Source organism: Piliocolobus tephrosceles, chromosome 13, assembly GCF_002776525.5.
Source record: "Piliocolobus tephrosceles isolate RC106 chromosome 13, ASM277652v3, whole genome shotgun sequence".
NCBI classification, from domain to species: domain Eukaryota; kingdom Metazoa; phylum Chordata; class Mammalia; order Primates; family Cercopithecidae; genus Piliocolobus; species Piliocolobus tephrosceles.
The window spans coordinates 47,129,540-47,144,035 of NC_045446.1; the positions used below are offsets into that span (position 1 = coordinate 47,129,540).

Consider the following 14,496-nt stretch of genomic DNA (forward strand, 5'->3'; position numbering starts at 1 on the left):
ACTGAATATACTAAAAACAACCTCAATCTCTGCCTCCCAAGTTCAAGCAATTCTCCAGCCTCAGTCTCCTGAGTTTCTGGGAGTACAGGCCTGTGCTACCACGCCCAGCTAATTTTTGTATTTTTGTATTTTTAGTAGAGATGGGGTTTCACCATCTCGGCCATGCTGGTCTTGAACTCCTGACTTCAGGTAATCCACCTACCTAGGCCTCCCATAGTGCTGGGATTATAGGCGTGAGCCGCTGTACCTGGCCTGTATACTGGACAACTTCTATAAAACAAAGGAGAACCTGAAGTTTACTTATTTTTTACTTAATATTTACCTCCAAAATGCCATTTATTCTGTCTGGCCACTAAATTAAGTCTAATTTGTAAGTAAGATGAGTCTGTGCTTTGTTGCAGCTGTAGTTTGATTCAGTTTACCACTGGGTCTAAATACTTTGGGGCAGAATTATGGCTTTCTCCTCAGCAGTATTTGGGATCTAAGCACTGACATGATTTCAGAGATCTGTTTTGCCAGCTGAGCTGCCAGCTTTTTAGGTCGCTGGGAGGTTCTCTTTCTTCTTTCATTGTGCCTCTTGCCTTTTTTTGTCTCAGGAGATCTCTACCTTGCTGCTCTTACCCTTGCCTCAGGAGGGCAGCTGTTTTACATTCTGTGAAGGCCTGGAATGCCTTGGAGGGCTTTTTCTCAGTTCTTGCCTCCACAGCCTTTGGTAGCCGAAAGCATGGATTACCTCAGATGGATTTCTGTCTGCTCACCTGCCAGCCTCCTTTGGAAGATGACTGCCTTGTACTTCAGGGAGGCCTATATACTTCAAATGGGATCTCTTTCAGTTCTTCTGACCTGTCTTCAGCTTTCAGTGTACTACCTGTATATTTAGTGAAGATCTGTAGGAGAGTTGGTAGATGGGTACAGATGGGTTCCATGTCTAGGGCTCCTTGTAATTCTTATTCCAGCACATCAGCTTTACCTCCACCACACCTTGGAATTTTAATCTGTCATGCTAGCCTACATTTGGCATTAAAAATTTCTTAAAAGTCTGGTTTGTTTCTTCTTATCCCTGTCTATAGTACATTTTCTCCTGCTGCTGCTGCACCAGGAAAGAGAGTAGTATTGGGCCTCTCTCTCCTGTTAAAGGGCAATCACTTTCTGAAATTTAATTCATTAGGTGTTTGTGTGTTCTCTGTTCTGTGACATTTCTTTTTCTTTTTTTTTTTGAGACAGGGTCTCACTCTGTCACCCAGGCTGGAGTGTAGTGGTGCATGATCTCGGCTTGCTGCAATCTCCACCTCCTGGGCTCAAGTGATTCTCCTGCCTCAGACTCCTGAGTAGCTGAGATTACAGGCATGCACCACCACGCCCGGCTAATTTTTGTATTTTTAGTGGAGATGGGGTTTCACCATGTTGGCCAGACTGGTCTCGAACTCCTGATCTCAAGTGATCCATCCACCTTGGCCTCCCAAAGTGCTGGGATTACAGGCGTGGAGCCACCATGCCCGGCCCAAAATCCCTGTATTTATCATCTTTATTTTGAGATAGTAAAACATGCAAATGATGAAAAATTTAAAACTACTGAAATTTAGCAAAAAGTAAATCTGCTTCCTACCATTGGCTCCCAGCTGTCCCTCATTTTTAGTTATTGACTTAGTAGTTTCTTACTTTTATCACCATAGTCCCCTAAGGCGTCTCTTCCTTTCCAAGTAAAACCCTTCTGTGTTTCTGATTGTATCCTATTCAACTATATCCAGTTTGTGAGCGAGTATGTATCTTCTGTCTCTGTGCCTCAGTCTTTTTCCCTGAAGCCTTCCCTTCAGTCTATGGCCTTCCCCATTTTAAACAGCCATTCTGATACCACCTCCTCCTATCTCTCTCTCTCTCCTAGTTCCCTCTGAAAGAATAATATACTCTTGTTACTTATAATTCCTTACTTTTAGTTTTTCATACTTCTCCGAAACTGTCTTCTTTTAAAATCACTAATACTAGGGGAAATGTGAAACCCTGCCAGTTAGAAACTCTGCTAATGGGTGCAGAGTTTCTTTATGGGGTGATGAATGTATTCTGAAACATGGTGGTAGTGATGATCACACACCTCTGAATATACTAAAAACAACTAAATAGTATACTTTAAAAGTGTAAATTTTATATTAAGAGTTATATCTCAATAAAGCTATTATTGTAAACATCACTGAGTTCTTAGACCTAGTGTTTTTCTCCAGTCCTTATCCTATGTCATCTTTCTGTAGTTTCCGACAATATTAACCATTTCCTCCTTAGGATACTCTGTTCTTTGTATTTATTTGATACCGGTCTTCATGTGCTAATGGCGCTCATGATTTTTTTCTTGTTTCTTTTTTATCTTCACTCTAAACATTCTCCCAGGGCAATCTTCAACTACTTCCATGACTTCAGGTCTTCAGCTGTACACATAGATAACGCCTAAAGATTTATCTCTAGCCAAATTGCTCTGTTAAGCCCAAAGCCAGTATTTCTTTTTTTTGAGACAGGATCTGCTCTATCACCCATGCTGGAGTGCAGTAGCACTAGGGAGCCTTGATCTGGCTCAAGCAATCTTCCCACCTCAGCCTCCTGAGTAGCAGGAACTACAGGCCCGCACCACCACACCCAGCTAATTTTTGTATTTTTTATAGAGATGGGGTTTCAGTATGTTGTCCAGGCTGGTCTTGAACTCCTGGGCTTCAAGTCCTGACCACTCACCTTGGCCTCCCAAAGTGCTGGGATTATAGGCGTCAGCCACCGTGCCCGGCCAAGGCCAGTATTTCTATCTCCAAGTAGACATGTACTATATTTCTCACAAGTACTTCAAAATAGGAATGTGTTTTGGTCTGACTAAAAAGGGCCTTGTGGCTCTGAAGAACAATTCTGAGATATACATATGGATTTTCTTCCCTTAGAGGAAGAAATTGATGGCATATTATTTGGCACATTTAAGATGGCTTCTAAATACTTTAAAAATGAATGCAACAAGAGTGGGTTAAAAATCTATTGTATCTCTTTATTGTATCTCTTAGGTTAAAATACTCATTTTGAATGTGATATTTTTGTTCCATATTAGATTTAATTTCACCTATTTGTTTAACAAATACTTGAATGAAAGCTTGGTTATTCCAGGACTAGAGTGCTGGGAATATAGCAGTAAACCAGACATAAATCCCAGCTTCATGAAATTTAAGCCTAGAGGGGGAAATGCAGACAATAAACAAAATAAATAAGTAAATATATAGTATACTAGATGGTAGTAAATGCTAAGGAGAAAATTAAGGTAAGATGATAGGCAGTGGAGTTGGAGAAAATTGCAGTTTTAACTTGGTTATCAGGGAGGACTTTACACAAGTGTCACCTTCTCAATGAAGACTTGAAGGAAGCAAGGGATTAAACCATTCAGCGATTCAGGGGAAGAACAGTCTGGTCAGAGGTAACAGAAGAGCAAAGGCCATGAGTTGGGAGCATAAGGTGTTTGAGGAACAAGGGGGCCAGTGTGACAGAAGCAGTGCAGAGTTACAGGAGAGAGATAATGGGGGGCCAAATATTAGTGTGCCTGGTGGGCCATTGTAAAGATTGTACCTTTTCTCTGAATGAGTTAGGAGCTGTTGAAAATTCTGTGCAGAGGAGTGACAGGTTCTAGGTTTTTCAAGATCACTCCAGCTACTGTGCTGAGGATAGTCTGAAGGTGGGGAATGGAGGGGTTATAAATATAGCAGGGAAACAGTTTGGGGAAGGCTATTTCAATAATCCAGGAAAGAACAAGAGGTCATGATTAATTGGTCTAGGATGGTATTGAGAACATAATGAAGGAATGTTTACGTTCAGAAATATTTTGAAGATAGAGCCTGTAAGTTTCTGTTAAGTATCTGATATAGTGACCACTAAACATTGTTGCCTTCCTGATAAGCTATAATTGAATTAGAATTTTCTAATATAATAGAAATAAGTAAATTTACTAGATATGCATAAAATGATGAGAGTGTATAATCGTTTCTCTCACTGATTGTAATATCTTACTACAGTAGTTTTCCCACCTTATCCTTGGTAGGATATGTTCCAAGATCACCAGTGGATGCCTAAAACTTCGGATAGTACCAAACCATATATATACAGTCATATGTTGCTTAATGACAGGGATAGGTTCTAAGAAATGCATCAGTAGGCAATTTTATCATTGTGTGAATATCATAGCAAGTACTTAAACAAATCTTGATGGTGTAATCTATACATCTAGGGTATGTAGTATAGCCTTTTGCTCTTAGGCTACAAACCTTATGGCATATTGCTGTACGTATATTAAATGCTGTACATACTATAGCATGTTACTATACTAAATACTGTAGGCAGTTGTAACAATTGGTAAGTATTTGCATATCTAAACATAGAAAAGGCACAGTAAAAATATGGTGTAAAATATTTTAAAATGCACCTGTGTAGGGCACTTAACTATGAGTGAAGCTTGCAGGACTGGCAATTGCTCTGGGTGAGTCCATGAGTGAATAGTGAGTGAATGCAAAGGCCTAGGACATTATACTACTGTAGATTTTATAAACACTGTACATGTACTATCCTATATTTGCAAAGATATATTTTTCTTTTTAATTAAAAAAATATTTTTTAGACAGTCTCACTCTGTTGACCAGGCTAGTGCAATAGTGTGATCACAGCCTGGAATTATTACAGCCTAGAATTCCTAGGCTCAAATGATCCTCCCACCTCAGCCTCCTGAGTAGCTAGGAATGTAGGTGTGTGCCACCACACTCGGCTAATTATTTTTTAAACTTTTTGTAGTTGAGGAAGGTGTTCTTGCTACATTGCCCAGGCTGGTCTCAAACTCCTGGGCTTTAAGGATCCTGTCCTCTTGGCCACCCAAACTGCTGGGATTATAAGCATGAACCACCATCCCCAGCCGTTTTTTTTTCTTTAGTAATAAATTAACCTTAGCTTACTGTAACCTTTTTACTTTATACACTTTTTAATTTTTGTTTTTAACTTTTGACCCTTTTGTAATGTAAGAACATAGTACAGCTATACAAAAATACTTTATATCCTTATTCTACAAGCGGCTATTTTCTATTTTTAAAATTTTTAATTATTTTTTACTTTGTAAACTTTTTTGTTAAAAACTAAGACACAAACACATGTGGTAGCCTAGGCCTACACAAGGTCGGGATAATCAATATAGCTGTTTTCCATCTCTACATCTTGTTTCACTGGAAGTCCTCGGGGCAATAGCATGCATGAAGCTGTCATCTCCTAGGATAACAATGCCATCTTCTGAAATATCTCCAAAAGGACCTACTTGAGGCTGTTTTACAGTTAACTTTTTTTTTCTTTTTTTTTTAAGTAGAAGGAGTGTACTATAAAGTAACAATGAAAAATATAGGGAACATTACTAGGAGTTTTTCATCTCTGTTATAACATTATAATCTTTTTTTTTTTTAGAGACAGGATCTTACTCTGTGCTCAGGCAAGAGGTACAGTGGCATGATCATAACTCACTGTAACTTCAAACTCCTGGTCTCAAGTGAGTCTCCTACTTCAGCCTCCCAAAGGGCTGAAATTGAGTGGCTAGAACTGCAGGCATGTGCCACCATGCCTGGCTAATTTTTTTTTTCTTTTTAGGAGGATTCTCACTATGTTGCTCAGGCTGGTCTCAAACTCCTGGGTTTAAGCATTCCCCACTCCTCGACCTTCCAAAGGGAGGGTGCTGAGACTATAAGTGTGAGCCACCACACCTGGCCCATTATAATCCTGGAGGCCCACTGTCATATATATGGTCTGCTGTTGACTGGAGTGTCATGTGGTACATGACTATACTGTGTTTTTTCCTATAAGTACATACTTACGATAAAGTGGGGTTTTTTTTGTTTTTTTGTTTTTGTTTTTTTGAGACAGAGTCTCTTTCTGTTGCCCAGGCTGGAGTGCAGTGGCACGATCACTGCAACCTCTGCCTCCCAGGTTCAAGGGATTCTCCTGCCTCAGCCTCCTGAGAAGCTGGGATCACAGACGTGTGCCACCACACCACGCCTAGCTCATTTTTGTGTTTTTAGTAGAGACGGGGTTTCACCGTGTTGGCCAGGCTGGTCTCGAACTGCTGACCTCAGGTGATCCACCCACCTTGGCCTCCCAAAGTGCTGGGATTACAGGTGTGAGCCACCATGTCTGACCAATAAAGTTTAATTTATAAGTTAGGCACAGTAAGAGAATAACAATAAGTAATAATAGAATCATTATAACAGTATACTTTCATAAAAGTTATTTAAGACCTTATGAATTGTTGATATCTGGAATTTTCTATTTAATATTTTTGGACCACTTTTGACTGTGGGTAACTGAAACCTTGGAAAGAGAAACTGTGGATAAGGGGGAACTTCTGCATTCATTTTTTAATGTTTTACTTGTATTTTAAAATGCATTGAGGCCAAGCTTGGTGACTCATGTCTGTAATCCCAGCACTTTGGGAGGCCAAGGCAGGAGGATTGCTTGAACTTAGGAGTTTGAGACCAGCCTAGGCAACATGCATGGCAAAACCTCATCTCTACAAAAATTACGAAACTTAGCTGGGCATAGTGGTGCATGCCTGTAGTTCCAGCTACTCTGGAGACTGAGGTGGGAGGATTACCTGAGCCTGGGTGATCGAGGCTGCAGTGAACTGTGATCATGCCACTTCACTTCAGCCGGGTGACAGAGTGAGAAACTGTCTCAAAAATAAATAAATAAATAAATAAAAATGCGGTGAATGTTTTACATAAATTGATCATGTTATGTTCAGTGCTCATTAATTCACAGATGATGAACATTTGAGAAAGTCTATTTTATAAAGTTTGTTAGAGTCTTATCCTTTCCCCATATCTCTTAATAAGTAAGGGCAGTCCCCTTAATTTAGCCTCTAGATTGGCAGATGAAAGGGAGACAGTGTAGCTTTTATTTGTATTTTTTAATGTTATCACTAAAAAAATAAACTTTCCAAGTTAACTTTTTTTTTTTTTTTTTTTTTTTTGAGGCAGGGTCTTGTTCTGTCGTCCAGGCTGAAGTACAGTGAATGATCTTGACTCACTGCAGCCTTACCTGTCTGGGCTCGAGTGATCCGCCTACCTCTCAGCCTCCAGAGTAGCTGGGACTACAGGCATGCACCACCATGCCCAGCTAATTTTAAAATTTTTTGTAGAGATGGGGTTTTGCCATGTTGCCCAGGCTGGTCTCCAACGCCTGGGCTCCTCTTGTCTCAGCCTCCCAATGTGTTTTGTGAGTCACTGCACCCAGCCAAGAGTAGATTATTCTTTATGGTTAAGTAATGCACAGAAAAGTGCATAAATCATATATGATTACTTAACAAGTAATTATAAACACTTGTGTAACCAGTCACTAGGTTAGAAAGCAGAACATTGCTAGTACCCCGAAGTCCCCACTATATTTTTTTCTGATTATAACTTTCTCTATGAGTAACTACTATTCTTTTTTTTTTTTTTTTTTTTTTTTATTTTGAGACAGTTTCACTCTTGTTGCCCAGCCTGGAGTACCATGGCATGGTCTTGGCTAACCGCAACCTCTATTTCCCAGGTTAAAGCGATTCTCCTTCTCAACCTCCCGAGTAGCCAGGATTACAAGCATGTGCCACCACACCTGGCTAGTTTTTTGTATTTTTAGTAGAGATGGGGGTTTCTCCATGTTGGTCAGGCTGGTCTCGAACTCCTGACCTCAGGTGATCTGCCTGCCTTGGCCTCCCAAAGTGCTGGGATACAGGCGTGAGCCACCACCTGTGATAATCATTTCCTTCACAGTTTTGCCATAATGTAAGCATTCTTAAATATTGAATGCTTACATTATGTAAGCAGTGGCGGGATCTCTCATACGTATATACACACACACACACACACACACACATATATATATATTTAAAAATGGAATCTCACCATGTTGTCCAGGCTGGTGTTGAACTCCTGGGCTCAAGGGATCTTCCTGCCACAGCTTCCCAAGTAGCTGGGACTACAGGCATACCACACTCAGTGCCTTACGTGTGTGTGTGTGTGTGTGTGTGTGTGTTTTCTGTCTTTCTTCATTTGCTCAACATGTTTCTAAGTTTTCTTGTATAACTCTAGTGCATCCATTTGCCTTGCTATATAGAGTTCCATTGAGTGAACTGTGTTATTAAAAAAAAAAAAAATGAGATGATTGGTGACTAGGGGCTCTTAGATAACTTTTGGATGGGGTGTTGGTTGCCTGAAAGACCAAAACATGATTAGAGGGTTAGGGAGGGGGGAGGTGCTAGAGACCAATCACCAGTGGCCGGAGACTTAATCAGCCATGTCTATATAATGAAGCCTCCATTAAAACCTTTAACATGACAGGGTTTGGAGAGCTTCTGGGGTGGTGAACACATAGAGGTGCTGGGAGATGGTGTCCAGAAAGGGCATGGAAGTTCTGTCCCGCCACCTCTAAAACCTTACCCTATGCATCTCTTCCCTTTGGCTGTTCCTGAGTTGTATCCTTTATAATAAGTCAGTAATAAGTAAACTCTATCTGAGTTTTGTGAACCATTCTAGCAAATTATAAAACCTGAGTTGGGTTCATGGGAACCCGTGATTTGTAGGCAAGTCCACAACAGTATGAGTAATATAGGAACCCAGTACTGTGACTGTAGTGTGAAATGAGGGTATCCGCTGGAGTGCAGTGGCACGATCTCGGCTCACTGCAACCTCTGCCTCCTGGGTTCAAGTGATTCTCCTGCCTCAGCCTCCTGAGTAGCTGGGATCATAGGTGTGCACCGCCACATCTGGCTAATTTCTATATTTTTAGTACAGATGGGGTTTCTCCATGTTGGTCAGGCTGGTCTCGAACTCCTGACCTCAGGTGATCCACCTGCCTCAGTCTCCCAAAATGCTGGGATTACAGGTGTGAGCCACCGCACCTAGCCTTTTTTTTTTGTAGTAGTTGTTTTTAATGTATTAGAAAGATTAGCTCTTTGTGATACGAATAGCAAAAATTTTTTCTTGGTTTATTGCTTTTCATTGACATTTTTATGGTTCTATTGTTTTTATGTATTTATTTCTGACAGAGACTCTGGCTATGTGGCCCAGGGTGGAATACTGTGGCACGATCATAGCTCACCGCAGCCTCGACCCCCTGGGCTCAAGCAGTCTTCCCATCTCAGCCTCCAGAGTAACATGTGCCACCACGCCCTGCTGATTTATATATATATATATTTTTTTTCCATAGAGATATGGATTCACCATGTTGCCCAGGGTTGGTTCAGTTATTTATTTATTTATTTTTTTTTTGAGGCGGAGTCTTGCTCTGTCGCCGGGACTGGAGTGCAGTGGCGGGATCTCAGCTCACTGCAAGCTCCGCCTCCCGGGTTTACGCCATTCTCCTGCCTCAGCCTCCCGAGTAGCTGAGACTACAGGTGCCCGCCACCTCGCCCAGCTAGTTTTTGTATTTTTAGTAGAGACGGGGTTTCACCGTGTTAGCCAGGATGGTCTCGATCTCCTGACCTCGTGATCCGCCCGTCTCGGCCTCCCAAAGTGCTGGGATTACAGGCTTGAGCCACCGCGCCCGGCCCAGTTCAGTTATTTTTAATTTTGCTTTTCATTGCCTACAGCAGTGCCTGATGCATAGTATACACCCAATAAATATTTACTGAGGAAATGAATACATTCACTGGTACTTTTTTGCCAAACAAAAGTTATTTTAAAAGATGTTTGTGTGCTTGAATCTTTTCACATGTGGCTTCTAGATTTTGAGTCATATTAGGAGGCCTTTATGCTGAGGTTACAAAGGAATTCTATGTTGTCTTTTGTTTTCACAATTCAATTTCTTTACACTTATTTAGAGCCAGGACAGTGGCTCACACTGTAATCCCAGTGATTTGGGAGACTGAGGTGAGAAGATCACTTAGGACTAGGAGTTCGAGATCAGCCTGGGCAATATAGCCAGACTCTGTCTCTACAAAAAATGAAAACATTAGCCGGGCCTGGTTATATTGGTAATCTCAGCTGCTCGGGAGGCTGAGGCAGGAGGATCACTTGAACCTCTAGGAGTTTGAGATTACAGTGAGTTATGATGATGTCACTGCCCTCCAGCTTCAGTGATAAGAGTGAGACCTTGTCTCTATTTTTAAACATTTAATCTTTTTGTAACTTATCCTGTGTGGTTGATTGTGAACACGTTTCTCTCTAAATTGTTAACAGTTTTCTAAATTAGAATATTAAGGTAATTAGAAAGTATATACTTTAAAAATATAAAAAGTTATAAAGGATAAGACCTCATTTAAAGGCTATAGGTTGGCCAGGTACAATGGTGTACACCAGTAATCCCAGCGCTTTGGGAGGCCCAGATGAGAGGATTGCTTTGAGCCAGGAGTTTGAGACCAGCCTGGACAACATGGTGAGACCCTGTCTCTACTAAAAATACAAAAATCAACCAGGTGTGATGGCTAGCGCCTGTAATCCCAGCTACTCTGGAGGCTGGGAAGTGGAGGTTGCAGTGAACTGAGATTGTGCCACTGCACTCCAACCTGGGTGACAGCACAAGACTCTGTCTCAAAAAAAGTAAATAATAAATAAATAAATAAAGACAGTAAGTTATCTGTGGGACTTAAAAAAATAAAAAGAAAATTTTGTTCTCCCCTAGAATAACAGGAATTTGAGATTTTTTTTGGCATGTGGAAAGAGATGACTGTTGAGACGATACATTTTGCCTTACCACCCAGAAAGCAAACATACTTGTTCACCATGTTTTTTGTTCCTGTTTCTCTCTTCATAAACTCTAACCTTGCACTGTTCACTAGATACCTTTGGCTGCTGAGCACTTGAAATGTAACTAGTCCAAATTGAGATGTGCTAATGCATAATATACACCGGATTTCAAGGATTCATGTTTTTTAAAACCATGAAATATTTCATTCATATTTTATATTACCTGTTAAAATGACAATATTTTTGATATATTAGATTAAATATCTTTTTTAATTAATGTAGCTGTAGAAACTTTTATATGTGGCATTCATTTTTTTCTTTTCTTTCTTTTTTTTTTTTTTGTGATGGAGTCTCACTCTGTTGCCCAAGCTGGAGTGCAGTGGCGTGATCTTGACTCACTGCAACATGCACCTCTAGGGTTCAAGCAGTTCTCCTGCCTCAGCCTTGGGAGTAGCTGGGATTACAGACACCCACCACTATGCCTAGCTAATTTTTGTATTTTCATTAGAGACAAGGTTTCACCATATTGGCCATGCTGGTCTCAAACTCCTATCCTCAGGTGATCCATCTGCCTTGACCTCCCAAAGTGCTGGGAATACAGGCATGAGCCATCGCTCCCAGCCTCTTTCTATTTCTTTTGGACAGTGTTACTCTAACCTAATCACATCAAATACCTGGACATTCTTTTATTTTTGTCTTTGTGACAAATTTTTATAGTTCCTAACACCAGAATACTTGGTTTCTTTCATCAGATGACGTTTTTTCCTTCCATGAATCAGTAGAGATAGGAGAATATTATCTTGTCATGTGCTGGAGTTTTTCCTTTTAACAGAGATGGAACAACTTTTACTTTTAGTTTTCTATTACCATCTTCCTTCTAGTTTTTAAGATAATCTGCTCCCCTACCCCACCTGTTTATTCTAAACTCAACCATGTTATTTTTTAGTAAAGTTTGAATTATTAATAAATGAGTCATTTTAGCCTTTTTTTTCCTGTTTCAGAATTTGAGCTTCTCTTTGATAAAAAGAATGGTGTCTTATGCTCTCTAGTCATTGATGCATTCATTCAACTGCATTAGAAGTTTGAGAGTAGAAGATGAAAAAATGTTCTTGCCCTCAGTGAAATTACAAATTTGCTAGTCATCTGGTGATGATAAATTCACTGATAAATTGGTACTTTTTTTTTTATTTTTATTTTTATTTTTGAGACAGAGTCTTGCTCTGTCACCTAGGCTGGAGTGCAGTGGCGCGATCTTGGGTCACTGCAAGCTCCGCCTCCCGTGTTCATGCCCTCCTCCTGCCTCAGCCTCCCGAGTAGCTGGGACTACAGGCGCCCCGCCACCACGCCTGGCTAATTTTTTGTATTTTTAACAGAGATGGGTTTCACCGTGTTAGCCAGGATGGTCTCGATCTCCTGACCTTGTGATCCACCAGTCTCGGCCTCCCAAAGTGCTGGGATTACAGGAGTGAGCCACCACGCCCGGCTGGTACGTGTTTTAACTAAATAACAGTATTAATTACCTCATGATATAATTAAAAGAAACAAATTTATTAAAATAACGCTGTGATTGAAGATGAAAGTTGATATTTATAGTGGATAAATTATAGTAATTTAGATACCCAGATAACTTTAAAGTACATTGTGGAGAATTAGTTCTGTCTGAATTTGAGTCCTGATTTCATCACTTGCTAGCTGCTGTAGACTGAGCAGATTACATAACTTGTATGCTTAAATTTCTTCATTTGTATACTAGGGATACTAACAGCTACTTTATAAAATTTGTGAGGATTAAATTAGTTAATGCATTGCTTAAAGCAATGTTTGGCATATAGTATCTATATATCTCTCTACATAGATAGAGATATGCAGATATTTGCTACAGTTTTATCAAATACTTTCCATGGTTACTACAGTCGTAATTATTTTATTTTGGTTTGGTTTTTGTTTTATTTTTTAGAGACAGAGTCTCATTCTGTCCCCTGGACTGGAGTGCAGTGACACAATCATAGCTCACTGTAACCTTGAACACCTGGGCTCAAGTGTTCCTCCCACCTCAGTCTCCTGACTAGCTGAGACTACAGGCATATTCCAACACATCCAAATAACTTTTATTTGTAGAGATAGGGGTCTTGCTATGTTGCCCAGGCTGGTCTTGGACTCTTGACCTCAAGTGATGCTCCTGCTTTGGCCTGTCAAAGCCTCAAAGTGCTGGAATCATAGGCCTGAGCTGCCATGCTCAGCCCATAATCTTTTTTTTTTTTTAATTTTTAAAATTTATCTATTTGTTTATTTATTTATTTGTAGAGAGGGGTCTGACTATGTTGCCCAGGCTGGTCTGGTACCCATGGGCTCAAGCAATCCTCCTACCTCAGCCTCCCAAAGTTTAAGAGTCACCTCGCCCAGCCCATGATTTTATTTAATGGTGGTATAATATTCAGTTCTGGCTGGGCTTGGTGGCTCACGCCTGTAATCTCAGCACTTTGGGAGGCTGAGGCAGGTGAATCACCTGAGGTCAGGGGTTTGAGACTAGCCTGGCCAACATGGTGAAATCCCATCTCTACTTAAAAAAATATATATATATATGTATGTAAATTAGCCGGCATGGTGGTGGGTACCTGTAATCCTAGCTACTCAGGAGGCTGAGGCAGGAGAATCCTTTGAATCTGGTAGGTGGAAGTTGCAGTGAACCAAGATCGCGCCACCGCACTCCAGCCTGGGCGATAGAGCGAGACTCTGTCTCAAAAAAAAAAAAAAAAAAAAAAAATTCAGTTCCGTGGAAGTACCATAATTTATTTTACTTTAAGCTTTATATTCATTTGGGAGGACAAATATCTATATTGTTCAACTCAAATAATTCTTTTTTAGTTTTCTTAGTTGTCTTGAAATTTTAAGATCAGGAAAACATTTAGATGGGTAGCAGCACCGACTTGCTTTTTTCTGTTTTCTGGGGTTTAAATTTAAATTGTAAATGACTGTCTAACACAGAAGAAGCCAAGAACTTTTAAATTAATTCTTCTGTTTTGGGATATGCAAATGGTGTCCAAACGTTTAACTCAATAGTTTAATTACCCACTTTGGAAGAATTTTAAAGTAGCTACAGCCTTGTGATCTTCACTGGATTACTTTATGTTGAGAAAATTTTGGCAGATGATTTGCAGGCCTCATTCAAATACTAGTTATATTGTCTTTCTCAGCTTGAATTAAGGGGACATTAGCATTGAAGTTTTCATTTTGAATTAGGATGTAGGAAATTATTTCCTGCTAAATGTTTGTCATCAAATGAAGTTTTATTTTAAAAAATTAATGGAGCATGTCAATGCAGCAGCCCCAGAAAAATAGCTGAAGCACAGGGTTACTTTTGGACAAACAATGTTAAGTTCTTTTATTGCCATTTTAGTATACATGCATGATAACCTCTTGGAAAACTAAAATATGGTAACTTAGCTGGTAGCATTCAGCTCACTTTTACTACTTAGAGTTGAATTTACTTTAGCATGTACTACTTTGGTTGTTGGTACTAGAAACAGAGCAAGCAAATAAATTGGTGATGTGAGAAAAACCCGTACTCACTATTAAAATATATTTCAAATGATTAATTTTATACTTTTATCAGTAAATGAGAGTTAACATTCATTTGAAATACTTAGAACAAGTGTATTCTCCAGTGAATAAACTATTGTAAACTAATTTGAAAAAATCTAGATCCTTCTTTCAGAATAATGCTACATTGTTCATTACCAAATGTGGCAACAAGCAGAATACTTAAATAACAAATTGACATTATGCTTGTGGAAGA

General features: G+C 39.8%; 1 protein-coding gene across 4 annotated transcripts in view; it reads left to right on the top strand.

The window, feature by feature from the left end:
* Positions 1–14,496, top strand: part of PIK3C2A (phosphatidylinositol-4-phosphate 3-kinase catalytic subunit type 2 alpha) — a 118,090-nt gene that overhangs the window by 18,182 nt on the left and 85,412 nt on the right. The window contains exon 1 of one of the 4 annotated variants that reach the window (XM_023230786.2): positions 12,129–12,186. The exons of the other annotated variants lie outside the window; for them this stretch is intronic. The gene's annotated coding sequence lies outside the window, so the exon portion shown is untranslated. Of the gene's footprint in view, positions 1–12,128; positions 12,187–14,496 lie in introns of those variants that run through there. 4 annotated transcript variants of the gene reach the window in all.